We start from the raw sequence: 26,100 nt of genomic DNA, 5'->3' as shown, positions 1-26,100 counted from the left end.
GCTAAGCCCCGCCCACCGGCACGCGGGTCCCGCACACGCACCAATGAGCGCCGATTACAGCGGCAAGCCCCGCCCCCTCTTGCCACACCCACACCCCTAAGCCCCGCCCCCCCTCCCCCGCACCGGGAGACCTCGGAGGCTCCGCAGCGACCGCCCCGTCCCGCCCCGTCCCGCCCCGTCCCGCCCCGTCCCGCCCCGCACGCTTGCTGGAATGAACCCCCAGTTTCTCAGTCAGTGTCTGCTCTGGGACTGCTACCCCTGGGTGTTCAGAGTTACTGCTGGACAATGGGTGCAGAGCCAAGGGCACTGCTCAGCTCTGAGGAACATCTTGTGCTCTGGAAAGAGAAAAGGAGGAAAGAGGTCCCACCTGTGACCCTCCTTTAGGGAGGAGCAGACAAGAGAAATGACCAGCACTGACCAAACAGAGGATTCCATCCCATACACCTCATCCTCAGAATAAATTTGAAGGATCACCAGGGTCAAACTCCTTCACCCTTCTTCACCTCTTCCAGCATCCTTCAGCATCCTGGGAGGATTCCATCCCTTCCTCTGCCTCTGCTCCTGATCCATCCCAGCCTGAATCTCTGTGTTCCTGCCTCCAGCTCCCAACTGCTGCTGACCCCAGGATTCCAGCCTGGACTGTCCCAGGGCTGCCCTGCAGCCTCAGTGGGGATAGGAGAGTTATTGGGGGAGAGGGGGAGGAACTTGGGATCAATTTTCCTGTAGATTTGCATAGATTTAGTCATTTTTCCTATTTCTCATTCCTGTTTCATTAAAGCTGTGTAGTTCAGTTTCCAACCCATCAGTCTCTCTCCCTTATTCTCTCTCCTTTCTTTATCAGAGAGGGGAGGGGGATTAATATATATAGAGAGAAGCTGTTATTTGGGTAATTTTCTGCCCAGTGTTAAACCCTCACCCCCCCCAAGCCATAAATCAGCCACCTCAGCAGGTCCCAGGCCAGCAGCACCAGTTACTGCTCATCTGGCACAGGTGCTGCCAAGAAAAGGAGAACAAAGCACAATGCAAGTTTTGTTTTCCCAGAGATCGAGGCCCTCAGCCAGCATGAAGGGCACGGAGAGGCCTCGGGAAGAGCCTGGGAAGTCTCCACACAGAAGTGATCAGAGCAAACAGGCACTGAGAAGCCCCTGGGCTCCCAGAGGGACGTGTGGGCTACTCAGAAAGGCATCTAAAGGCTCCCTGGCTTCCCCAGAAAGATGGCTGGAGGGCTCTGGGGCACAGGGAAAGGCAATGGAAGGAGCTCTTGGGAGAAAGACACGAAAAGGTTGCATAAAAAAGCATTCAGAGGCCCCTTGGTCAAAGAAAAAAGAAGCCACTGCCTCTAAGTGAATGGGATAGAGGGGCTCTCGGGAGAGAAAGGAACCCATGGAGGCCCCTGGGTGGCACAGAAAGGTGCTTGGAGATCTCTGGGCCCCACAGAAAGGAAATCAGAGGACCCTGCACCTCACAGAAAACCACACAGAGGGCCTGTGAGTGCCTCTCTCTGCACACCAGGGGCCTCCTGGTGCCGCCTTCTGAGACCCAAGGGCCTCCAAGTGCCTTTTGAGGCATCCCAGAGATTTCTGAGTGCCTTTATGGGCTTCCCAGTGGCCTTTTCATTCATCTCTCACCCCCCCTGTGTCCCTTTCTCTGTGGCTTCAGGCAGCCAAGTGCCATCTGTGCACTCCAGGCTCCTCCAAGTGCCCTTCTTTGCAGCCCAGGGCCCTCCAGGCACATTTCTCCTCACCTTTCCCACCTCAGTATCACTTTCTGTGCAGCCCCAGAGCCTCCAAGTGTCTCTTGGTGGGACCCATGGGCTCCCTGGCTCCTCTCTGCTTGCCAGACTCTCCACCTCATGTTCTGGGTAAGCTTTGTGCCTAACCTCAGGGTCCCCAAGCTCCTTGCTCTTCATGCTACACCTCTCCAGGTGCCTTTCCTTGTGCCCCAGGGGCCTCTGAGTTCCTCTCTCTGTGTCCAAAAGAACACAGCCTGCCTTTCCCTACAGCCCAGCTGCCTTCTAGAGCCTTTCCATGGCCACAAGGTTCCTTCTTTTGTGTCCCCGGGTCCTCTGGGTGCCTTTCAGCATGGATCATAGGCCTCTGGGTGCCTTTCTTTGCAATGCTGGGTTTTTCTCTGCACCCCAAGGGCCTTCAGATGCCTTTATGTGTCCCAAGGAAGGCTCCAGAGCTTTCTGTGTGGCCCAGGACCCTTCAGCAGCCTTTGTGGTCACCTCCTTCCCTCAGTGACACCTTTGGTGCAGCCCTTGGGGCTTCCTGCTGCCCAGGGTTTGCATTTCTGGGCACCTGAGGGACCTTTTTGGGGGTGTTTTGGTGCATTCCTCAGGCTTCCAATTGCCTTTCTTTGTGGCTGAAGGGTCTCCAGGGATCTTTCTGTTCATGTGTCTGCCCCCGATATCAATTTCTCTGTGGCTCCAGGGCCCCCAGATGCTCCTGGATGGACCTGTAAGTCCTCTTGTGCCTTTCTGTGTGCCCCAGGGGCCCCTGTGTACATCTCAGTGAGACCTTTGAGCCTCCAAGTGCCTCCTGGTGCATGGCAGAGACCTCCCAGTGCAGCCCCAGGTGCCTTTGTGTGCTCAGAGAGACCTCCTGTGCACTCCTGGGTGCTTTTCTGTGTGACCCAAGGTCCTCACTCACCATTTTTTGGAAGTGCCAAGAGCTTGGGCTGCTCCCCAGGATGCTGCAGGCAGGCAGCAAATACCTGACAGCAGCTGGAGACTCTCAAGAGACGGCTCCAGGGGTGGCTTCACCAACGTTGCTCACTTTTTTCAAAGCTTGCCAGGTTTTGTCTGTAACCTGTGGGGTTTTTCAGTGTTACAGTCAGCTTTGCTTAGTTCAAGGGAACTGAATGTTTCTGGAAACACTTCAGTACTTCGAGGGGATAGGTAACTAACCAAGCCCTGGAGTCCATGAGCATAACTTAGTTTCAGAAGTCATCACTTCTGTGATGTCTCACACCAACTTGTTCTGCACCTCACTGTAACACTTCTTATCCCCATACCTTAACTATGTCAATTTTTGTGGAAAATATTTCTAAAAATCAATAGGTGGTGGCACCTAGCAGAGAAGGGTACTTCAGGCACCATGTACACACCAAAAATACAGATTCTTTCACTCTTTCTGCCTGATTTCCCACTCCTGTTGGTGGGGTTGGTTTTGGAAGCTGAAGCCCAGGTGCCATTGGCTGTGCTTGTGGAACAATCTAGACTGCAAAATCTAAAAGTTTTAGCATGAAAGCCACTGCTGAATGTAGTTAATAGAGCACTGATAAAGTTCAGCATTGTAATTGAGGTGGAAGGCCCAAAAATCTTAAAAATGAGATGTTCAAATGCAGTATTTGGTATTAATGTAGTTCTGGTGCTACACATTGTTAAGGACAGGGTGTCCTCTCCAGCAGCCATCCAAGTGGAGGCTCAGGGACTCAGCATCTCAGAAAAAAGGGAGGATCTCTTTCCATCTCTTGGAAAAAGGGAGGATCTGCAGCTGGCTTTGGTTCTGTTCTGGGTAACAATTCATCCTGAGAAAAGGGAAGGGCCAGCCCCAGAAGTCAGCCAGGATTGTGCTGATTGAGATGTAACCAGGCTGCAGCTGTGCTAAGTACAATCAGTAATTTTACCAAAATGCTGCAGATTCTCCTGCAGGCTGTGTGTGCAGTGTGAGCTGGAGCCTAGAAGAGTGTGAATGGGCTCCAGTGAGCTACTTGGGATGGTTGAGGCAATCATCTTATCAGAGCCAGGGTTTCAGCAGCTCAAATTAGCAGTCTTGCAGTATGGGTGTAAATCTGGGTGTAGCTTCTTGACTCAGGAAGCCAATTCCTTTCACATCTTGTGAAAACTTCACCCCAGGCTCCCAGGCACTGCCACACACTGGCTGGAGAAATAAGTAGAAATAAGAGAAATAAGTGAGCTGGGCTGGATTGCAAAAGAGACTCCACGAAAACGCAGGTGTTTCTTGGGATGCTAAATAGAGTCACTGCAACTTTCTTGCTTCATTAAGGTAAAATTTTTTTTGCCTGAACGTTATTTTTTTGTCTAATCTCTTTTTCAAATTAAATGTTCCATTGTTCCAGCTGCTATACAGTTCCAACACAGATTATAGTCCCAGGACTAGATGGGTAACTCCAACTTCCACAGCCCTAACTTCACTGACACTGGGAGAAGTGGGACTGACTCCAGTGCTGTGGTCACCAGTGGGATCAGGCAGGCAGTATTTGGCCATAAATAAACATCACTGGGCCAACTTACACCTCACTTAATTTTAGGTGTCTTAGGAATTAATTATGTAAGATAGTGTTGCAGGCTCTTTACCTGGTACATGATGGCAATGCCTGTAGGCTGTGCTCCAGCTGCCTGGAAGAGAGGTTTACAGAGAGAGAGAAATAATAAGTTGCTAAAGCTCAAAGCAATGAGCTTGTACAGTTTAAGAGTCCATTTTGGGTGAGGGTGCCAAGTGGTTTTGTGCCTGTGGTGACCTTTTGAAAGGACAGGCTGTTTGAGAAAGAGCACCTCTCTCTAGTTTTTCCCCCTTTTTGCTTTTAAGGGCAGATTCAAAGGCCTGCACTGTCTCCTGACTGCAGCAAAAGTGTCTGAGAGGGAAGGGCAGGAATGGAGAACACGTCTCCAGCTCCTCAGTCGAGTCAAATCACACACCTGGTGTTTACTCTACACATACACTGCCACGTGCACACCATGGATGCACCTCCAGGTGCTGTATACATGACCCAAGACATGTGCTGAGGGCGAGGAGTGTGAACAGCAGCCTGCACATGACACTCCAGGTGAGGTCACCTTTGGTGGGCAATGGCCTTCCGTGCAATGCTGGCATCTCGTGACACTGGAGGGTGACATTTCAACAGGGAGCCTGCAGGCACAGTGTGCACAGGTACAGTGTGTGTGTCAATAATCAGCTCACAGAAATGTTGTTGGTGTCATCACCAGGAATCAGAGGGGATTATGAAGGTATGAACCCTGTGAAAAAAACTGAGGATGTACAAGCTCGTCTGTGTTGCTTTATAGCTGCTGTAAACAGGGATTTATCCATCCAGGAGCCCCTCTACCAAGCCCAGTGATGAAAGGGGGTGAGTGATGTTTGCTCAGATGGAGAAGTGTCAGGGTTTAACATTGCCCTGGCAATTAAACCCAATAACAGCTGCTCTCTCTCTATTAATCTCTCTCTCCTCCCTGATAAAGAAAGGAGAGAGAATAAGGGAGAGAGACTGATGGGCTGGAAACTGAACTACACAGCTTTAATGAAACAGGAATGAGAAATAGGAAAAATGACTAAATCTATCCAAATCTACAGGAAAATTGATGCCAGGTTCCTCCCCCTCTCCCCCAATAACTCTCCCATCCCCACTGAGGCTGCAGGGCAGCCCTGGGACAGTCCAGGCTGGAATCCTGGGGTCAGCAGCAGTTGGGAGCTGGAGGCAGGAACACAGAGATTCAGGCTGGGATGGATCAGGAGCAGAGGCAGAGGAAGGGATGGAATCCTCCCAGGATGCTGAAGCAACCAGGGAAGGGGTGAAGAAAGGGAAGCAGGAAAGGCAGGAAGGGCAGGAAGCTGGAAGCTGGCTTGACCCTGGTGATCCCTGCAATTTCTCCTGAGGATGAGGTGTATGGGATGGAATCCTCTGTTTGGTCAGTTCTGGCATCTCTCTTGTCCCTTCCTCCCCAAAGGAGGCTGCAGGTGGGACCTCTTTATTCCTCCTGGAGGGTAAAATGTTCCTCAGAGCTGAGCAGTGTCCTTGGCTCTGCACACCAGGCTCTGGCTGGAACTATAACCATGGAGTGGGATCAGTCCTAGAAGCAGACACTGTCTGAGAAACTTGCTGTGAATTTCAGCAGTGCAGCTGCTTACAAGAGACTGAGCTGAGAGCAAAAGGACAAGACAGAAAATCCCCTTTATCCTGAACCAAACCAGGACAAGAAGTCAATCCCATCAGTCACTGTCCCCCTCTGGGAAGGGGATGAAGCATGGCCACCCTTTGGCAGAAGGCTGTGTGCTCAGCAGTTGCCAGAGGGTTAGAACCTGGGTTTGTGAAGCCAGGTGAGCTCCCAGAGCATCCAGCAGCTGCCCAGGTCCCAGGCTGCAGGGAGTGTGAGAGGCTCAGGTAGCTGCTGTGTGTCACCTCCTGATCCCCTCTGCTGGGCTGCACAGATACCAGAGGCTTGAAGAGGATCAGGGAGGCTGAACATGAGATAAACTGCTGGATCCTGCCCCTGCCAGACCAGAGGTGGTAACATGGACAAGGGGAGTGGATGGAGACCAGTTCAGGGGCCAGGCAGCAGATGAGCTCCTTTCTTGCCCCTGAAAAACAGATATGAGGTTGGGAAGGACCAACCAAATGACATGGGTGATGGACACAAAGGACAGGGCACACCAGAGCTATGGCCATGCTCAGGAAAGCCAACCAGGCCTGTCACAGCATCAGCCTCAAGGGAAAAAGTAAGGGTTGTAGTCATAGGTGACTCCTTCCTGAGAGGACCAGAGGGGCCAAGATCTGAGGCAGCCCCTCTGCCAGGGAGCTGGGCTGTCTGCCTGCAGCCTGGGACAGCCCAGGTAGCCAAGAAGGCCAATGGCATCCTGGGCTGGCTCAGGAACAGCGTGGCCAGCAGGTCCAGGGAAGGGATTCTGCCCCTGTGCTCAGCCCTGGGGAGGCCACAGCTTGAGTCCTGTGTCCAGTTCTGGGCCCCTCAGCTCAGGAAGGAGCTTGAGGTGCTGGAGCAGGTCCAGAGAAGAGCAAGGAGGCTGGGAAGGGATCCAGCACAAGTCCTGTGAGGAAGGGCTGAGGGAGCTGGGGGTGTTGAGGCTGGAGAAGAGGAGGCTCAGGGGAGACCTCATCACTCTCTCCAACTCCCTGAAAGGAGGTTGGAGCCAGGGGGGTTTGGGCTGATATCAGTGGGACAAGAGGGCATGGACTAAAGAATTCTTTCCTAATATCCAACCTAAACCTCCCCTGGCAGAGCTGAAGCTCTGCCAGGGGAGGTTTAGGTTGGATATTAGGAAAAAATTATTTGCAGAGAGGGTGATCAGGCATTGGAATGGGCTGCCCAGGGAAGGGGTGGATTCTCCATCCCTGGAGATATTTCAAAAGAGCCTGGATGTGGCACTCAGTGCCATGGGCTGGGAACCACGGGGGGAGTGGAGCAAGGGTTGGACTTGATGAGCTCTGAGGTCCCTTCCAACCCAGCCCATTCTGTGATTCTGGGATTCTATGATCACCAGGAAACTTCCCAGCCTGGTGTGGTCCTTGGAATATTACCAAGTATGAAGTAATGCCAGGCAGTCCTAGGGCAATGAAAGGAGACTTGAGGGCCTTGGGAAGAGTGCTGAGAGATTCTGGCACACAGATCATCTTTTCTTCTCTCCTTCCAGTCAGAGGCAACGACACAGAAATGAATAATTGCATCCAGAGCACTAATCCCTGGCTCTGGGGCTGGTGTCACTGACACAGATTTGGGTTTTTTGACAACAGCATGGTGTGCTCAGCACCAGAGATGGTGACACCTAACAGGAGACACCTTTCATGAGGAAAGAAGAGGTGGGATTGCTGGATGAATCAACAGAGCTTTAAACTGGATGTGAAGGGGATAACATCAGGGGGCTGTCACATACCAAGCCAGGGGACAACACCCCTGTCTCAGGGCAGGAAAAAGATCCTGGTGCAGGAGCTGGGAACACTCACACGAAGGCTTTTCAACTGAACTCCAGTGGTGGGGGGGTTCAAACTGGGCTTACTGGAGCAGCATCTCAGTACCAAGTGGTGAGGTGGGCTTTAAACTGCAGGACCCGGAGGGGGGGATCCCAACTGGCAGTGATCACACCCCCATCACAACTACAACCAATTTGGGGTTAAACCAGAGTGGTGTAAAATGTGTCTGTGAGAAGGCTGCAGGATCACTTGTGTTTTTTACAAAGACAAAAAGCAACAAATAAAAGAAAATCCTTAAGGTTTCAAAGAGGGTTAATAGAAGTACCCTGTGAAAAAGTAAGAGCAGAGTAAATCTGCATTTAGATAATTTCTCCAGTGCAGTAATCAGAAACTATTTAAACACATTTCATGCTGGGTTTTTGAGAACGTTGACTTCCATGCAGGTAAAACAATGGTCTTGAAAAAAATTATGAAATGACAAAAGATCAGTCACACAAATTATAGGATGAAAAAGTGAATCCATAATTTTCTTCCTGTCTCCAAACAGAAGAGCTAAGACACCTCCTCAGATTTAGAATTTGGACAATCTGACTGCTGGGTCACCTCGTCAAGTTCTGGGATATGATGTGTCACAGCTGCTTCAAAGGTAAGAAGAGAAAGTTTCACTGAGAGAAAAAAAAATGTTAAATGCTATCTATGGTTTGTGAGGGCTTTTAAAATTTATTTATTTATTTTTCATTTCCTAGCAGCCACACGAGGGCAGTAACCCCTATTTTTTTCCTGAAGAAAGTCTATTTTCCTGTAGATTCTGAACATTTTGCACCAAGTGCTTGTTCAGTAACACATGCAGCTGCCTTTTCACCCTAAGGACCTGGTGGGAGGCAGTGCAAGGACCTCAGCAAGTTTTCAATGTGAGGATCACTCTGAAATCCTGCATCAAATTCAGGATTCCCACACCCTGTGGCCAAGCAGCCCCTAACTCCCCCACTTACACAGAAAGGAGGGAAACCAGTAGTGCAAAGGAATGGGAACCTTCACAGGTGAAAACTAGCAGGAGGAGGAAGAGACCTCCCTCAGTGGATGAGGTGCCCCTGCAGACCCTCAGGTGGAGGTTGGGCTCTGCTCCCAGGCAACTCTCAGCAAGACAAGAGGGCACAAGAGGTCTCAAGTTGTGCCAGGGGAGGTTTAGGTTGGACATGAGAAAGAATTTCTTTCTGGAGAGGGTGCTCAGCCATTGGAATGGGCTGCCCAGGGAAGGGGTGGATTCTCCATCCCTGGAGCTATTTCAAAAGAGCCTGGATGTGGCACTCAGTGCCATGGGCTGGGAACCACGGGGGGAGTGGATCAAGGGTTGGACTTGGTGAGCTCTGAGCTCCCTTCCAACCCAGCCAATTAAAAACAAAACAAAACAAAAAAAAACCAAAACCAAACCAAACCAGCTTCAGAGTTCTGATGAGCAGGAAACCACATTGCAGCCCCATCAGCTCCCTGTGTAACACGCACTGAAACCAAGAAAACACGAGGGCTGATAGCAGCAAGAGACTCTGAGGGTACAGAGGAACATTTTTGCCCACCTGACCCCCTCTCCAGAGGGTTCTGCTGCTTATCAGGGGCTCATATCAAGGCTCTCACCTAAAGACTGCCAAACCTTGTGTGTCCCACTGCCTGTTCCCTTCCCACAGGGGACAGCCAGCAGCAAGCTGGAGACTTCTCAGGGATTACAGAGCCCTGGGAATGGCAGTGAAGGACTCAGGAGCACAGGCAGTCTTTTTATCAATCCTCCCACTCAAAGGGAAGGGACTTGATAGGGAGAGTTGAATTGGGACAATCAAGAGATGATGAGAGGATTGGTGTCACAGCCAGGGCCATGGAACTCCCTTAGAGAAACCTGGTGATGGTCAGGGGATGATGAATGAGGTGATGAATGATCACCAGGGGATGATGAATGAGGTCCATGTCTCAGAGAAGAGGGACAGCAGCTTTGGCCAGAGGCTTTCCAGTTTAGAAAATAGGGCTTTAAACTATTTTCTGGTGGAGAAGATCCCAAATCTATCCCACTGCCAGCACTTTGAGGCCAGTTCCAGATGCCCTGGGCCTGGAGAAGGATCCCAGGCCAGCAGGACAACACCTGAAATGCAGAAGGATGGAATTCAGGCCAGTCAGAGAGCTTCAGTGGGGACACAAATGCCTCCAGGAAGATGTATGGGGAGCAAACAAGAGGAGTTAGAGACCTGGGCTGTGATGTTATTGGCATCACTGAGATGTGATGGGATGGCTCCTATGGCTGTAGTATGGGAATGGATGGATAAAATCTGTTCAGGAAGGACAGGCAGGGCAGAAGAGGAGGGGGTGACACCCCCTGCATCAGTAACATCAGCTGCAGTCCATGGAGTTCTGCCTGAGGATGGACAGGGATCTGAGCAGGGGATCAGGGTGAAAGGGACAACAGGGACACATGATATGATGGTGGGGGCTGCTACAGGGCCCCCGAGCTGGAAGGCTGAGCTGCTCTCTATAGGCAGGTGGGAGCAGCTTTGTGCTGACAAGCCCAGGTCCTCGTGGGCCGTTTCACCCACCCTGGGATCTGCTGGAGGGGAAACACAGAAAGGCAGCAGCAATCTAGGAGGTTCCTAAAATGCATTGACAAGAATTTCCTTCTCCAAGCAGTAGAGAAACCAATGAGAAAAGGTGCCGTGCTGGACCTTGTTCTTGCCAACAAGGAGAGGCTGCTGGACAAAGTGAAGGGCTGAGGTGACCACAAAATGGTGGAATTGAAGATCCTTAGAGCAAGAAGGAGGGTGCAGAGCTTGCTCACCACCCTGGATTTCAGGAGAGACTTCAACCTCTTCAGGGATTTCCTTGCTAGAGTGGCATGGGATAAAGGTGTGGAGGGAAGAGGAGCCCAAGAAAGCCACTCAGTGTTCAAGGATCAGCTCCTCCGAGCTCAGAAGAAGGAGGAAGGCAGACAAGAAGGCACGGATGAACAAGAAGCTCCTGGACATCCATAGATGTAAAAGGAAAGTCTGCAGAGGGTAGAAACAAGGACAGGAAGCCTGGGAGGAATACAAAGAAGTTGTCTTAGTAGTCAGGGATAAGTTAAGGAAAGCTAAAAGCCCAGGTAGAATTAAATCTGACCAGGGACATCAAGGGCAAAAAGGGGGACAGAGACAGGAACACGGATGGAACCCTGTGTGCTTTTAAAAGTTCCACATGCTGTTTGATGACTCTTATTCCAGCCACATCCCCCTTGATCCTTCTCTTCCTTCAGTAAATTGCAGAAATATATTTGTGTGTGGTGGCTCTCTAGTCACCCAGCAGGTCACCTGTGTCATTCTTGAACTCCTTGGCTTCCCAAGCACAAATGCAAATCAGACTTTTTCTCAGAGACAGTGAGAGGGGAAAGCTCCAGCAGGCTGCAAACTGGGCTTTGCAGGAGTCATTCCCAGTCTGACTGGTTTGGAAAGCAGCCTAGGGAGCTCTCCTAGGGAGCTGACCTGCCTACACCTCAGTAAATAGCCCAAAGAGTCATATATTTCTTCAGGTTCTGGAAAACATGTTATGAAAGATGCTGCCAGCCACTTAACTTATCTTTTCTCAAGTCTTTATGTGTTTTTAACGTGTGTTTTAGATACGTGTGGGTAGAGTTTGTTCTTGGGGTACAACCACAACACTTTTAGAATGACACTGAGTGGAACTACTCAGTCACAAACAGGGACAAAGTCCACTGGATGCTGCAAAGAGTCAGCCAAACAGCACAGAACTGCTTGTGCACTACTTGGTTTACTTTCTGCTCCCCATCTTGATAGAAGCTGAAGTTAATGTTGGTAAGTAGGTTAATCAAATATTTTAATTACTTATTAGGATGGTTCGACAAACATGAGGTTGTTAAACATGACTTAAATACTTAAATTTCTCTAGAAATTTTCTAGGGTGATTTTTTTATCCAGTGAGCTAACATTTCACCTGCTTATATTTAGGTGAGCAGTACTACAAACTTTATTGCTTCCTGCATAAAGTGTAAACCACTTTTTCCAGACTTGCTTTGCTTTTATAATTTGTGGATATATCAATGTGCTCAGGAAATATTCAATTTTATAAACCTTTTCCCAATGAAGTGAGGAAGAAAGACCAACATGAGAACTCATTCTCAGCAAAACATAAGATTATAAACTAAAACAACCCCCAGCCTAATTTGGTAATTCTCTGGCTTTTACACATTTTTTTTCTCTCTAATAAGGCCTTAGAGGTAAAAATTAGCCATTGGGTTTGTTGGTGTGACTCTCTGGCAGATCAGTGGGAAAGCTGAGCTTCTAATTCAAACATAAATGAGCATTAACTCAGATCCTGATTTCACAGCTACAGCTTTGAGTATTATAGTTGGGATCCAGTGTTGTAGCACAGGATTTAAAGCACATTACTGGACAGTCTGCTAATAAGTTCCTCACACTGTGCTGCTGGCATCACTCTTGGAGAGCACAGGCAACAGGACACAAAAGGAGCTGGAAGGAAGGAAAGTGAATGCCAGAATCCTGCAACAGAATTCACAGAAGCAGAGGGAAGGACTAAAATATCTTTATGCAAGTGTTAAATGTAAATTTATGCAATGTAAAGAGCACGATGCCCACTGGACCTGCCTCCAGCAGCAGCCTCCACACTGCAGGAACCTGGATGTGCAGGGAGATTTTAAACCACATTTCTTTCACTGCAAACTTTGTCCTTGCCAAAGCTGCCCTGCACTTGCTTTCTTGTGCTCTGCTTCAATTTCTGGAGGGTTTTTCTGTTACCTGCTAAGCACTTCACTCTGCCTGAATTGGTGGTACTGTAGAAGTCAAAGGAAACATGTTAGAAATAAATTATGCTGTATTATGGCTGCAGATATAGAGATATAAGAAAATTCAATTGACAAAGTACTCAGCTTTAACTGAAGATGTGACCTGGGTATGCTGGGCCTTACCATCTCCTGCTTATTGCATTTGATGTCTGAAACAAAGTGTATGGAACTGAGCTCATATTGCAGCCTGTTTCATTTCTCATTCTGTCTCAAATGGCAAAATCAAGTGAAATAAAGGGCAGATTCTCCTCCTTCCTACCTGCACAGGTCACTTTTGCATGGCCTTCACAAACGCTTTGCCTATCTTGAACTATGAATTTCATGGAGAAATCAGCTGATATGCATTTCCTTTTCTTTAGGCTTGGTGCCTAAATAGCAATTCCCTCTCTTCTAGTCTCAGGACACAGCCTGAGAATGACTGTAAGGCACAATTGGTGTGCTAGAAACCAAAGAAATAGTCACAAATAGTTAATACCATTGTCCTTTCAGACCTCTCTGAGGAACAAACACACAATTCTGCTGCCATCCAGTACATTGCAGTAGGAAATACTTCATACAACATCTCTTGTCTAATGAAAAAAAAAAATCTTTAGTACAAGGCCCTTTAGTTCTGCCTTTCATTCAAAACTGTTCAGGGAAACTATGCTATCAATTTCTGAGTGGCTTTTAGTCTGAGTGACAGATAGTTCTTATTAACAGTGGGTTAGTTTAAATATTTTACAAGTGAACATAACAGAGTCTTCCCCAGAGTGCCTGCCAGATCCTTCAATCTGATCAAACAAACTTCTAAAGAACTTCCAAATAATCTGTAAATAAATATCTACTCTTTGCTAGAAATGGTGGTGTGTATTTTCAAGCTAGGGAGTTTTCTTTCTCAAAGTTTTGCAGAGTTTAGGGAGTGTAACAAACACAACCACTGTCAGGTTTTAACATACACTGTGGGGGGTTTTCTAAGATACAGTGACACCCAGTATAGTATTTTTGACTTCTGCCTTTACCTTGGAAAAAAACTTCTGACTACATCCTTTCCTTTCAAGCTTGGCCAGGCTCCATTTTACTTCTCTTAACATAACCTCAGGCACATGCCACAAGGCTTGAAAGTCATGTTCTTCATACCTGGGATGTAATCCATCTTATCATCATCTTGATACCATATCAGGAGATCTGTGTTCCTCACCCAAAGTGACTGTGAAGGACAAAGTCAGGAGTCATAAATGCAGAAAGAGATAAGAAGTGAAAAAACAGAAGGAGCAAAATTAAAAGCAAGAGGTTGAAAAGCCTGTGTGTGGGCCAGATCTATGGTTTGCTGTTGGTGTTCCTGCTGAATGGCCTCTTGACCTCCTTTGCTGGTGGAGGATTTACCAAGCTTGGCCAGAAGGTCTATGTCCTCTCCATGCCATGGCAGTACCACTGATTCTGCTCTGATGGGTCAGTGTGTATTAAATTCAGCTTGAAGAGACAGTGAATTGCTTGGAACGTGGCCTTTCAAAGATGCTCAGACACTTCCAGAAAATCTCAGTGGGGGCTTCTGTGGTTGCTTGGTTCTACATTTAAACTTTCTTGGAGAATTTAGGGGCCTGCTGAGTCTCTGGACATTTTGGCCAGCAGACCTATAGCTATCCACTTCTCATTATTGATTAGTGCTTGTGTTCATTTACCCCCCCCAGGCCAGGGACTGCTACCCCTGGGTGTTCAGAGTTACTGCTGGACAATGGGTGCAGAGCCAAGGGCACTGCTCAGCTCTGAGGAACATCTTGTGCTCTGGAAAGAGAAAAGGAGGAAAGAGGTCCCACCTGTGACCCTCCTTTAGGGAGGAGCAGACAAGAGAAATGACCAGCACTGACCAAACAGAGGATTCCATCCCATACACCTCATCCTCAGAATAAATTTGAAGGATCACCAGGGTCAAAATCCTTCACCCTTCTTCACCTCTTCCAGCATCCTTCAGCATCCTGGGAGGATTCCATCCCTTCCTCTGCCTCTGCTCCTGATCCATCCCAGCCTGAATCTCTGTGTTCCTGCCTCCAGCTCCCAACTGCTGCTGACCCCAGGATTCCAGCCTGGACTGTCCCAGGGCTGCCCTGCAGCCTCAGTGGGGATGGGAGAGTTATTGGGGGAAAAGGGGGGAGGAGCCTGGCATCAATTTTCCTGTAGATTTGGATAGATTTAGTCATTTTTCCTATTTCTCATTCCTGTTTCATTAAAGCTGTGTAGTTCAGTTTCCAACCGAACAGGAAGCTGAGTCTCTGGACATTTTGCCCAGCAGACCTGTAGCTATCCACTTCTCATTATTGATTAGTGCTTGTGTTCACTTACCCCCCCCAGGCCATCTCGTCAGAGGCAGTGTGAAAACAGATTATCTCAGGTGTACACAATAGTAATACCAGACACTGTGAGCACACCCCTAGCCATGGGGAGTTCTTGGATCACATCTGGGGAAATTAGGTAGGTTTTTCACAACCCAAAAGGTTGTAATTGTGTAATTTCTAAAGCAATAGTATATTACTTAAGTGTCTCCTGCAAGTGTTCACTTCACTTGTGCTGTTTAAGTATTGGTTGAATGTTTGCTGTATTTCCACGAGAAAGGGTTTAAAAACAAATGTAGATCAAGCCAAATTAAAGTCTTGAGACAGGAGAGTGCTGGCAGAGCTTGTTGGTGGTGCAGCAGGAGTGAGTGAGGTGGTTTACTCCCAGCAGGAAGGGTTTGGGAAACAGGAGTGGTCTGGAACATGTAAGAAAAGGAGGATGAGGCAAGGCATGAGCATTATTCATGGTGTGTGAAATCACTCAGTTATTTTCACTGGTCAGTAACGTGCACTACACAGTTTTGCAACACTTTGTTGTTGGCTTTTTTGGACAAGACCTATCCTTTTGGACACTGCACTTTGTAAGGACCTTTGCTTTCCTGTGGCCATTCTGTGGGGCTGCACATGTTTGGGCTGTTCAGGCTGGAGAAGAGGAGGCTCAGGGGAGACCTCATCACTCTCTCCAACTCCCTGAAAGGAGGTTGGAGCCAGGGGGGGGTTGGGCTCTTTTCCCAGGCAACTCTCAGCAAGACAAGAGGGCACAAGAGGTCTCAAGTTGTGCCAGGGGAGGTTTAGGTTGGACATGAGAAAGAATTTCTTTCTGGAGAGGGTGATCAGGCATTGGAATGGGCTGCCCAGGGAAGGGGTGGATTCTCCATCCCTGGAGATATTTCCAAAGAGCCTGGATGTGGCACTCAGTGCCATGGGCTGGGAACCACGGGGGGAGTGGAGCAAGGGTTGGACTTGGTGAGCTCTGAGGTCCCTTCCAACCCAGCCCATTCTAGGATTCTGTGATTCTATGTCTGTGTGGATACTGTCAGGCCCTAAGGATACCCCCCATCCATCCTCCCAGACCTCTGGGCTCACTGAGGTCTCTGGCTGGTGGAGCTGCAGGGTCCCACTGGGATCCCTGCTGAGCTTGGGAGCAGATTTTAAGCTGAGGTTCTCATCCTTGGTGCTCTTGCAGCTGCCCTGGACCTGGCCATGGTCCCAGTTGATCCAGACCTAATCCCTCCTCAGTTGTCCAGTCTGAAGATGCTGGAATTGCCTCAGCACTGAAGATGTGTCTGATCACCTCTTTGCTGTCACAGGACCTGTCCTCTCACCTTGGCCAGGTGACATGGAAAGGTTCCCTCCTCTGGGACTGCTTTGCTTTCACCCTCGGGGTCCTTGGCATACAAACCTGCACACACACCTACCCAGCTGGAAAATCTGACTTTTTTTGGGGTTGTTCTTCAGTTCACTTGCAACTGATTTGCTTTGCCACTCAGGCTGTCAGTGGCAAGTTGCTGTGGGACACTGACTCACCTGTGCTTCAATCCTAACTGTGAGGGGAAAATCTTCAGGTTCAGACAGCACGTGAGGAAACTTGAAAATAAAAAAACAAATTACCTTGGTCCTGTTAAAAAATGATACTGCAGTGGTGTCCTGACTAGCAAGCAAACTGGGAAAATATCTGCTCAAGAAACAAGATTGCACCCAACAAATTTGTGTTCTGAAGGTGCTAGATAATTCCATTAAGTTCCATCAAGCATTTTTCTCTTTCAAGAAAATGAAGATAACTGCTTGTCTGTATTAAAAATGCTTCACATAAGGAACCTGAGAAACTGAATTAATTAAAAAAAAATTCACCAAAACAGAACAACACAAAATCATATTGGAGGTAGCCAGGTTTCCAGAACAGACTCAGGTTTAAGATACAATGCTTTGCCATCGTTAAATTCTGTTAAAACTAAACAAAAATAAAAATAATTAAAGCTATGTATACTTGTGAAGAAAAGCTGCTACAAAGAAGCCATTCTGAATGCACAGAATCCAGAAGTCTTGAAGAGCTGCGGGTAAGATAACCAAATGTATTTAATTCAAGAGCTACATATCCCTTGTGGTAAACTGGAATTATCTCTGTTTGCTGAGGCACGGACAAATGTGACCTCTCATTGATTAGCTTGATTTCTTTGAATCACAAGGATCAGTACTAATTACTAGGGAGGTCTTACAGCACCAGGCACGTGTGTTTTGTGCTCATGATACTCGTAATTTTTCAGAAATTAAAAATATGTCAGTTTGGGGGAAAAATTGACATACCCTTGCCTTTGAAAGAAGTGGAGGCAATGCTGCAGCCATGAGAAGCAGAATCATCTCAGGCCCTCAGCTGAAGAAAGATGTTTGGTCAAGGAGATAAAACACTTGAGCAGTGCATGTTGCCACAGTAAAAGTCACACCATGTTCTGATTAAGATGGTCTTACAGAAGGACCTCACTTGTTCCCCGTGGGTTAATGAGTGAATGGAGCCTGACCTGGGTGTCAAAACCACTGGGAAATAGTCACAGGATTATCTGCAAGGATTATCTTTATGTTTGCTGAGTAAACAGAGCCAGGTCAGGTTTGGCTAAATTTGCAATCATTGCAGCTTCATGTAAAACAGTATTTTTCATGTCTTTACTGAGGGTAGCTGCAGGGGATTTTAATCCTGTCAGTCAGCACTCTGTTTTGGTGCTCCCTAATTCATGACAGCTTTCATACTTATTTGGAGAAAAAAATTAACATCAACATCTGATTGCCTCCTGATTACTGTGTAGATGCAAATGCTGACTGGGGCTAAGATATGTACAGGATTCTTGGTAGAATGAGAGAAAACAGACTTGGTTTCTTTTTTCTTAATACTTCAAAGGTAAAGGGAACCTGGAAGATTTAAAAAAAATGTAACAATTTATCAAGACAGGTTTCCTTTGTGCATAATGACAAATATACATATGTGGGGGGGTTTGTTTTCTTTTTAAGCTATTAATTATCTTCTGACTGTCCAAATACATTCCTATCTGCATTGGCTAAAAATATGGTTATGTGAATGCTGCTGAATCCAGTGATGTGGCTGAGTTTGTAATGATTTATTATTTTGTTTTCTTCCTTCCCCTTCCAATATTAATAGATCTAAATCTCTCTTCTTTTTCTCCTCTTTCCCTTGCTTTCTTCATGTTGTTTTCTTCTTGTTTAAGCCCAGATGGCCACTAAGCACCACACTGCCTCTGGCTCAATTCCATCTCCCCCCTCCAGCAGTGGTGGGGTGGGAGAGACAATCACAGGGTAACTCTGAGAAAACTCATGGGTTGAGATAAAGGTGGTTTAATAGGTAAAGCAAAAAACACAAAAGCAAAGCAAAACAAGGAATTCATTCACTATTTCCCATTGTCAGGCAGGTGTTCAGCCCTCTCCAGGAAACCAGGGCTCCATCACGCATAATGATCATTTGGAAAGACAAAATCCAGCTCTCCAAATGTGTGAGTCCACCTTCTTTCTCCTGCCTTCCAGGTTTATATGTATGGGATGGAATTTCCCCTTGGTCAGTGGGGGATCAGCTATTCCAGCTGTGTCTCCTCCCAAATGCTTCTGCACCCCCAACCCACTCCTGGTGGAGAAGCAGGACCCTGATTCTGTGTTAGAACTGCTCAGCAGTAACAAAGCATTCCTGGTACTATCAACACTGTTTCTAGCACAAATCTAAAACACAGCCCCATCCTACATATGGTGAAGAAAATTAACTCTAACCTAGCCAAAGCCAGCACACCTCTGAAAGAACAACACTCTCCTGAAACTTCATCATTAGGTGCTGAACACTGGAAGGAAAAATTCTGACCCAAAGTGTTTGGCATTTTTCGATTAATATTGTATGATCTCAAGGGTAAAGGAGAAGCACAGTCTGCAGAGTCCATGTTTCTGGATTTGGTTATGTACTTGCATGCTTTGGGGCCTTCAGCCACATCCTGGAAGTTGCAGCAGAAATGTGTGGCTGGGTGGACTTGCACACAAGGGAAAAACGCGTGAAACTCCACTCATAATACTTCAGGAGACTCCTCATACTGCCACCTCTGGTGTCTGGCAGGCTCTTGGGAAAGTGCAACCTTCCTGCTGCTACAGGGAAATCAAAGCACCAGATATTCAGTCTCAGCCCTTAAAAGCATCACCTGTTACACAGCTTACTCATTTCACATTGAATGCCATCCCGCGCCGAGACTGATGCAAATGCTTTTATTTGAATCACTTTGATGATTTTGCATTTTTAAAAGAATGCGAGAACTTTTCCTGAGATTTATTGTATTTAGTTCCTTCAACCCCCCCCCCGGCGTGCCGGAGCGGGCTGGCCCTTCCCGGGGAGGCCATCTTGTCTCCCTGCCCGCACCACCCAGCAGGTCCCCCGCACGCAGCGCTGCCCCACCAGGCACCTTTCCCCCCCTCTCTCTCCCACCTCCGGGACTCCTCTCCCCGGTAGCCGGTGAGACCCCGCGGGCTACACCTTCACGGTGACCGCTGAACCCCTCCCGCCGCACACTCGGGCCCGGACCCCACCTTTCCCCTCAGGTGCCGGTGCCGCCGCCGCCGCCTCCCTTGCGGCCCCGCCCCGGGCTCCCCCAGGCCGCTCCTCCCTCGCCCTCAGTCCCCGCCCGCCTTCCCGCCCACACCCGCCTCGCCCGGGGCCTCCTCCGGGGCCCGCCCTGCCGCGGCCGGCAGCCAATGGGGCGGCGGGCGGCAAGCTCGGCTATCGGAGGGGTGCGTAAGGGAGCGGTCCCCATCTCATTCGCTTCCTCTGGCGCTGCCGGTAGTTGCAGCCCGGCCTATCCCGCTTGAGCGCCGGTAACCGCCACCCTCTCGGCAGGTGAGGGGAAGGGAGGCCGGGTCGGCAGCAGCGGGCTCCGGGCGGCTGTTGGGTGCAGGTCTGTGATCGCCGGCCTTCCCGGCGCCGCTCGGTTTAGATCCGCCGGCTGTAAGCTGCGCTCTCCGGCCGTCCCGGGGGAGCGGGGTCGGGGGGGCAGCGACAGGTCGTGCTTCCACGTCGGGCTGATTGACTGCGAGCTGCCGCCCTCCCCGCCCAGCCGGGACGCGCCCCCAGGGCACCGCCGTCCCCATTGGGGCTGAGGGAGGGCGAGCGTGGGGTGGAGGTGAACGGGGCTCGGTTGGTCTCTTTTTATTCTCATTTTTATTTTCACAAGGGCGAGCTCGAAGTTCTGTGGTAAATGCGCGAGCCGGGTGCTGTTTCCTCAGCAGGGCTGAGGAGGGAAGGAAGGGTGGTGGGAGCGGGGCTGCTCCCGGCGGAGGCGGAAGCGCCCTGTGCTGGCGGGTGTCCTTGTCATCCCGCTGGCCGTGTCCCCTGGCTGGGGTTAGGGCGCTGCTGCCACCCGTCAGGGAGCGGAGAGGAGGGGCTGGGGGCGGGGGAAGCGATGTGGCTGAGTTACATGAGGAGACTCGATAAATCTGCGCCGCGGAAACGAAGGTGAAATCGGTGACCCCCAGGCTCGGAGGGTCAGCGGGGCGGCTCTGACCCCTTGGCAGGACGAGTGTCGGCTCTGTAGAAGGGAGCACGCGGCTCGGTGCCGGTGTTATTTCCAAACTATCGGTGTATTTCCGAGCTGTCGGTGTGTTTCCAAGCTGTGTGTCCGTATGGGAGAGCCCGGGCTGTGTGCCCGTGTGATCGCAGGCCGTGAAGCAGATGAAAACGCAGTCCCTGCAAACTGCTTTTAAGAGACGGAAAGGGTTTTGCTTACGGCATGTCAGGTCTCCTGGAGGAGAATGCCCATTACACTTGTTGTTAAAGGTAGATTAGAATTTCTGGAGCGTCTCGTAACTCCCATTTTCTTGTCTCGTTTTCTCGCAGCTTCCGTATTTTGCGCTGTGTTTTCTGGTTTAAATAGGAAAAATCAATGTAAAGTAGGACTGCTGGTTTAATCTGGTTATAAAAGATCTGTACCAGTGTTGAGGGAACTGGAACAGAAAACACCTCTTTTGGACAGGGAAAAGTGCAAAGTAGGATCAGCACAAATATCTCATTCCTCCTCTTACTTGGCAATTTGTCACTAACTGGAAATAATCGTATTGAAACTTGGCAGTCTGGCGATTACGGTGCAGAAAACTCCTCTGCCTCGTCACATGTCCCTAGGAGTGTAGCACTGAGAAGGGGGAAGGTCTAATTAATGCCTTCGTTTCCCTTTCCTCAGACAAATTGTTTCCCTAAGCGTGTGACTTTTTTCCAGACCTGCAAGGTGCTTCGTGTGTTTTATGACCACTTAGAACGGATGTTATATTGAAAAAGCGTTGTCGTCTTCGGTGTTAATTAGCATGTTCTTTTCCTGTTGTGAACACACTGATAGGAAGCAGGAATTGCCACTTCATTCTGGCACAGCAATAGTGTAGATCTCGGTTTTGAAAGCCTAACTTTACGTGGCTCTTGAGAGCTGTTTTTAAAGCTAAGCTGATCTGAGAGGTATTTAAAATTTTTAAATGTTACAGCCTTGACTCGAGGGGAAGAAACGTTATTCTTGGGTAGGGAAAACAAAGGTTGTCAGCTGAGGCTTCTTAGCACCGAGAACCAGAATCGAAACGGCTCAGCGGCTCAGCTGAGTCCGCAGCTTTTCCTCTCCTCGCTGTGGATTCCTTCCCTGCTTGCGGTCCTTCTCTGTGGAAACTTCTCCCGAGCAGAGCGATCCCGATCCCGATCCCGGTGCCGGTGCCGGTGCCGGGGGGCGGAGCTGCCCCCGCCCAGGCCCGGCCGGGGTTGGCCGCGCGGTGCTGCGGCGGCGCGACCTTTCCCCTACTTCTCGCGAGTGGTCACGTGAGGCCCGGTGCGGGAGGGGCGCGGGGGCTGAGCCCCGCGGCGCTGCGGAGGGGGGAGCGGGCGGGACGGAGCCAGGGACTGCGGGAGCTGCGCGGGTGCGCTGCGGGCGGGGGAGCGGCGGGGTTGGGTCCCGAGCACGGCTGCGCGGCTGGCAGCGAAACATCCGCGGTAAAAGGGGGCTTAAGAAACTCTCTGTGCTTAAAAAAAAAAAACCCAACACCCTTCTCCCCCTCCAAAAGAAACCAAAACAACCCCAAAAAAAAACCCCAAACCAAAAAATCCAGCCCCAAACTCCTGTGTCTTATTAATATTCAAACCCCATTGTCTTCGTCCTGCACCACGCTGTGTCATAGTCCTGAGCTCCACATGTTCAGAAAAACAAGACCTAAAGGACCAAGAAGCACCCTTCTTTTCCCAAGTCTGAGTTTGAATGGGCGATTTAAATGTTTTTAAAATATTTGGGACTGGTTCTTCAGTCTTACAACCTTATCCAGGCTGAAAGACCCTGTCCAGGTCTTTCCATGTTGTTCAGGGATCGGTGGTTGTACTCCTGTGAGTGCAAATCACTCAGTTTCATGCCTTTGGTCATCAAACATTATTGTCCAAGGATCTCCAGAGTCCCAAAGTGTGACATCTTTCATGTCTCATCCAAGTCCTGACATTCCAGAAATACTTGTTACAGAGGAGGTAATAATTCTTCACTGCCCAAACACTCTTTAATGCAAAGGGAGAGAAGGATGAAAGTCATTTAATCTGAATGCCTCATGTCTTTCATGGCAGCACTGGAAAAAAAAAAATGCATAGAGTTTGGTTTCTGGGGGGGGTGGAGGAAGTTTCTGCACGGTATAACTGTGCACTGTTTTAATTTTGTGTGCTTCTCACTTACTCAGCAAGATTATTTTGAATTTCTAGAAGGTCAGGAGAGGTATCTTGCTGGGATGTGTACAATATCACATGTATTGCACTGGAGACTAGAATAACCTCAAAGCTCTAGGAACAGTGTAGTGTGCCCTACTCTGGATAGACAAAAATCATGCCAGCTGTAAAAGTTTCTGGTTTGGCTATGTCAGTGTGGTGTGATTTTTGTTGAAGTGTACATTTTGGAACCATCTCTTACAGGAGCATGCTTTTTGGGAAGAGGAGAGAGGCCACATTTTCCAGAAGCTTTAGGAACTAATATTACCTAGTGTTAGACTAGTGATTAGCTCATTGTCTGCTACAGTCTCTTCTCCTACTTCACCTGTCTCCAGTTTGATCAGGTGAGCAGACAACTGTGGCTTTTCTCCTGGAAGTGCTGGGGAAAACACTGAAAACATCTCCCCAAGAAGTCTTGATGGCACCTATGTTGACTGAAATGGGAGTTTAAAACATGCAGGCAAACACTTGGATGTCTTTAACCAAAAGCTGAAGCCAGGATTGGATTCTAGCCCCTGAGATCACCTTGTTTGTTGCACTAGCAAGTGTGAGCCTTCAGAAATGACTGAGTAGGTAGCAGATGAACTTTCTTTCACTCCACAGTTCCTCACCATCTCAGGCCTGTTAAATGAGGACACTTTGAGGACACTTTGATCCAGATAATAAATAGTCATGGAAAACTGTATTTCAGAGCTACTATTCTCTCCGTTGCCATCTGTTTTTCTAAAATGGTTCCAGTCTGATCCAGCCCCTCTGAGAAATTGAAAGCCATGTGTGAATCAAATCTCCAACTGTTTTTCTTGACTTTCTATTTCAGAATTATAATTGCCTCTTTGTCATTGTTGCAGTGTCATGTGTATTACCAACATAGCAGCAGTGGAATCAATCTGCCTCTCAGTGTGCCCCAACCTATTTGAGGTCCCAGCTGCAGGGAGCTTGCAGGACAGAAGATTTCTGTGTGACAAGTAGCCTGGAGATCTTGAAGGCAGAGAGCTGCTCAGGTATGCTTGTGTTTCACTCCTCATTTTGTTTGTTATTATCTCTTCCCTTCCATAATATATCTCTTGCTCCCGTTTACCACTTGGGAAAGGGATGAAGAAATTGCCCCAAGATTCCCCAGGAGATGCCTGAAGGAGATAGCTGATGTTCTGCCAGAGATGATCTTGGCAAACTGCTGAGGACAGGACACAAGCTGTTAAGACAGCAAGTTACTGCAGACTCCTTAGCTGTACTGATCCTGAACTGGTTGCTGTGGGCGAGGTCCAACTGTTGCTGCAGCTTGGGAAATGCCTGTATGTATTCAGTTCCCCACCTTGGCTTCAAACAGCATTTGTTAATTTTTTAGATATGAGAAATCCTTTATGACATCTGCAGTTCCAAGGAATCATAGCTGTCAGTTGGAGCTGAGGGTAGGCAGGACTGGAGCCAGTTATTAGGAATAACCAGAGATAAGAAGTTGAAATTTATGTGTCACATAATGGCTGTTGAAGGGCAGGCTTCTGTCTGTCTAGGTGGCTTAAGCCACTTCACTCATGACATTATAATTTTACTTTGGGGACCCTATGAGAGATAAATGCCATATAAACAAGAGCTTCAGATTTCTGGAGGCTTAAACATTTTTTAAGCACATGTCCTGGGGCTGATGTGGTGCTGTTTTTGGTAACATGTTTTTCTCACAGGACCTTTGGGGAGCTGCTAAAAGCTCTCCAGGCTCCATAAAGTCCGGCCCCACCTCTCCATCAGTGACCATGGGTGTGCCTCAGCTATTAAAGTAGTTTAACAAGGGGAAAGGAGCTCAGGGGGGAGAAGAGACCTCGGGGAAGAGAGAGATCAATAGGAGAGGTGAGAGCAGTGCTGGAGCAGAGATACCAAGATGGGTGAGGAAGGAGGCAGAGAAGGTGCCTGAGCAGAGGTTCCCCCTGCAGCCCACGGAGGAGCACGGTGGGGTCTGTGTGGACCTGGAAGGGTCAGAGAGGGTCAGCTGTGTGTGTGGATCCCTGGCTGGAGGAGCCCGTGCCAGGGGAGGTGACTGTTCCCAGCTCAGTCCATGACTCTGTGGGCAGCCCGGGCGGGAGCAGTCAGCTCCTGAGGGACTGCACCCCATGGCAGGGACTCATGTCCCAGGGGTTCCTGAAGGACTCTCCCGTGGCAGGGACCCCGCCCTGGAGCGGGGGAAGAACGTGAGGAGTCCTCCCCTGAGGAGGAAGGAGTGGCAGAAAACAACCTGTGATGGGCAGACTGTGAACCCCTTGTCCCCTGTTCTGCTGGGGAGAGGTGGAGATCTTGGGACCAAAGTAATCTGGGCCCGAGGGGTAGGGAAAGGTATTTAAGCTCTTTTTTGTTTTCTCTTTGTTTTGATTCGGTTAATGGTAAATTAAATTGATTTTTTTTCTCCCCCCAAGTTGAGTGTTTTGCCCAGGACCCTCCTAGGCCTTGTTCTGCCCCACAAGGTGTTAGTTGTGTTTCCTCCTCACCATCCCAAAGCTGTGGAGCAGCGAGCTGCAGCATGGAGCTGTGTGGATGGACCTGGACTAACAGAGTCAATAAAAACTGAGGTGGCCTGAGAGAACCTGTCAGTTTGACTCTTTAATCAGATGAAATGATAATTGAATGCTACGTTAATTCAAGTTAATTCACTTGGTCAGCAGTAGTAGGGAAGTTGTTGTCCCCCAGCACTTGGCAGTGGAGAGGCCACATGTTGAATAATGTGTTCAGTTTTGGGCCCTTCAGTACAAAAAAAGACACTGAAGTGCTGGAACATGTCCAGAGGAGGGCAATGAAGCCAGTGAAATGTCTAGAGCACAAAGTCTTATGAGGAGCAGCTCAGAGAGCTGGGATTGTTAAGCCTCACGAAAAAGGAGGCTGAGGGGAGAACTTACCTGAAAGGAGGTTGTGACAAAGTGTGTGTTCTAAGTAAGAAGTGACAGGACAAGAGGACACAGCATCAGGTTGCTCCAGGGGAGGTTTAGTTGGGATATTTGGAAAAATTTTTTCACTGAAAGGGTTGTCAAGCATTGAAACAGGCTGTACAGGACAGTGGTCATCATCCCTGGAATTAGTTAAAAAGTCGTACAGAAGTTGGAGAAGTGGTGCTTAGAGACATGGTTTAGAGGTGGACTTGGTTTATGGTGAGAAAACTGGTGACCTAAAGGTCTTTTCCAACCAAAATGATTCTGTGATTCTAAGTTTTAAAGAAGAGTGAAATTTTTTAGTCTGTTTTATTTCTATGCTATAGAAATTAGGTTCACCTGAGAAGCACTGAAGAGTGAATTCAGTGTACATGACTTTTTATTGGAAAGAAATTATTTGGCTTCAGTCCTTTCAGATTTCTCTAACTGATTTGATGTCAGTAGAACATGATTAATCATTTTAGAGTAAGTGACTTATTGGTATGACTTGAGAGCAGCAGGGATTAGTGTCTTCTTATGTGCTGAAGCATGATTAGATATTACTGAAGGTTAGAATGCAAGGAAGCAGTTTAGAAATAGAAATTCTGAAGTGATTAATAGTGTCTAGTTAATCTTTATGGTAAGTTCAAAAGTTAGTACCTTGCAGAGCAT

At 48.6% G+C, this 26,100-nt stretch overlaps 1 protein-coding gene and 2 long non-coding RNA genes across 7 annotated transcripts in view; 2 read left to right on the top strand and 1 right to left on the bottom strand.

The window, feature by feature from the left end:
- Positions 1-11,112: 11,112 nt before the first annotated feature.
- Positions 11,113-19,100, top strand: LOC139804394 (uncharacterized). Its single transcript, XR_011729367.1, has 2 exons — positions 11,113-11,489; positions 18,331-19,100. It is a non-coding gene; the product is annotated as an uncharacterized lncRNA (long non-coding RNA).
- LOC139804398 (uncharacterized) lies at positions 13,250-15,397 on the bottom strand. The gene is made up of 2 exons (XR_011729371.1): positions 14,765-15,397; positions 13,250-14,106 (listed from the first exon to the last, which is right to left on the bottom strand). It is a non-coding gene; the product is annotated as an uncharacterized lncRNA (long non-coding RNA).
- A 435-nt stretch (positions 19,101-19,535) lies between the features above and the next one.
- CPT1A (carnitine palmitoyltransferase 1A) overlaps positions 19,536-26,100 on the top strand; it is a 42,046-nt gene continuing 35,481 nt past the window's right edge. The window contains exons 1-4 of one of the 5 annotated variants that reach the window (XM_071761587.1): positions 19,536-19,672; positions 23,389-23,541; positions 23,631-23,832; positions 24,220-24,382. The gene's annotated coding sequence lies outside the window, so the exon portion shown is untranslated. Of the gene's footprint in view, positions 19,673-22,897; positions 23,110-23,388; positions 23,542-23,630; positions 23,833-24,219; positions 24,383-26,100 lie in introns of those variants that run through there. The other 4 variants (XM_071761586.1, XM_071761585.1, XM_071761588.1 and 1 more) reach the window with 4 other exon arrangements.

This window comes from Heliangelus exortis, chromosome 18 (assembly GCF_036169615.1).
Source record: "Heliangelus exortis chromosome 18, bHelExo1.hap1, whole genome shotgun sequence".
Lineage (NCBI taxonomy): Eukaryota > Metazoa > Chordata > Aves > Apodiformes > Trochilidae > Heliangelus > Heliangelus exortis.
This window is presented reverse-complemented; position numbering and strand designations above follow the sequence as displayed.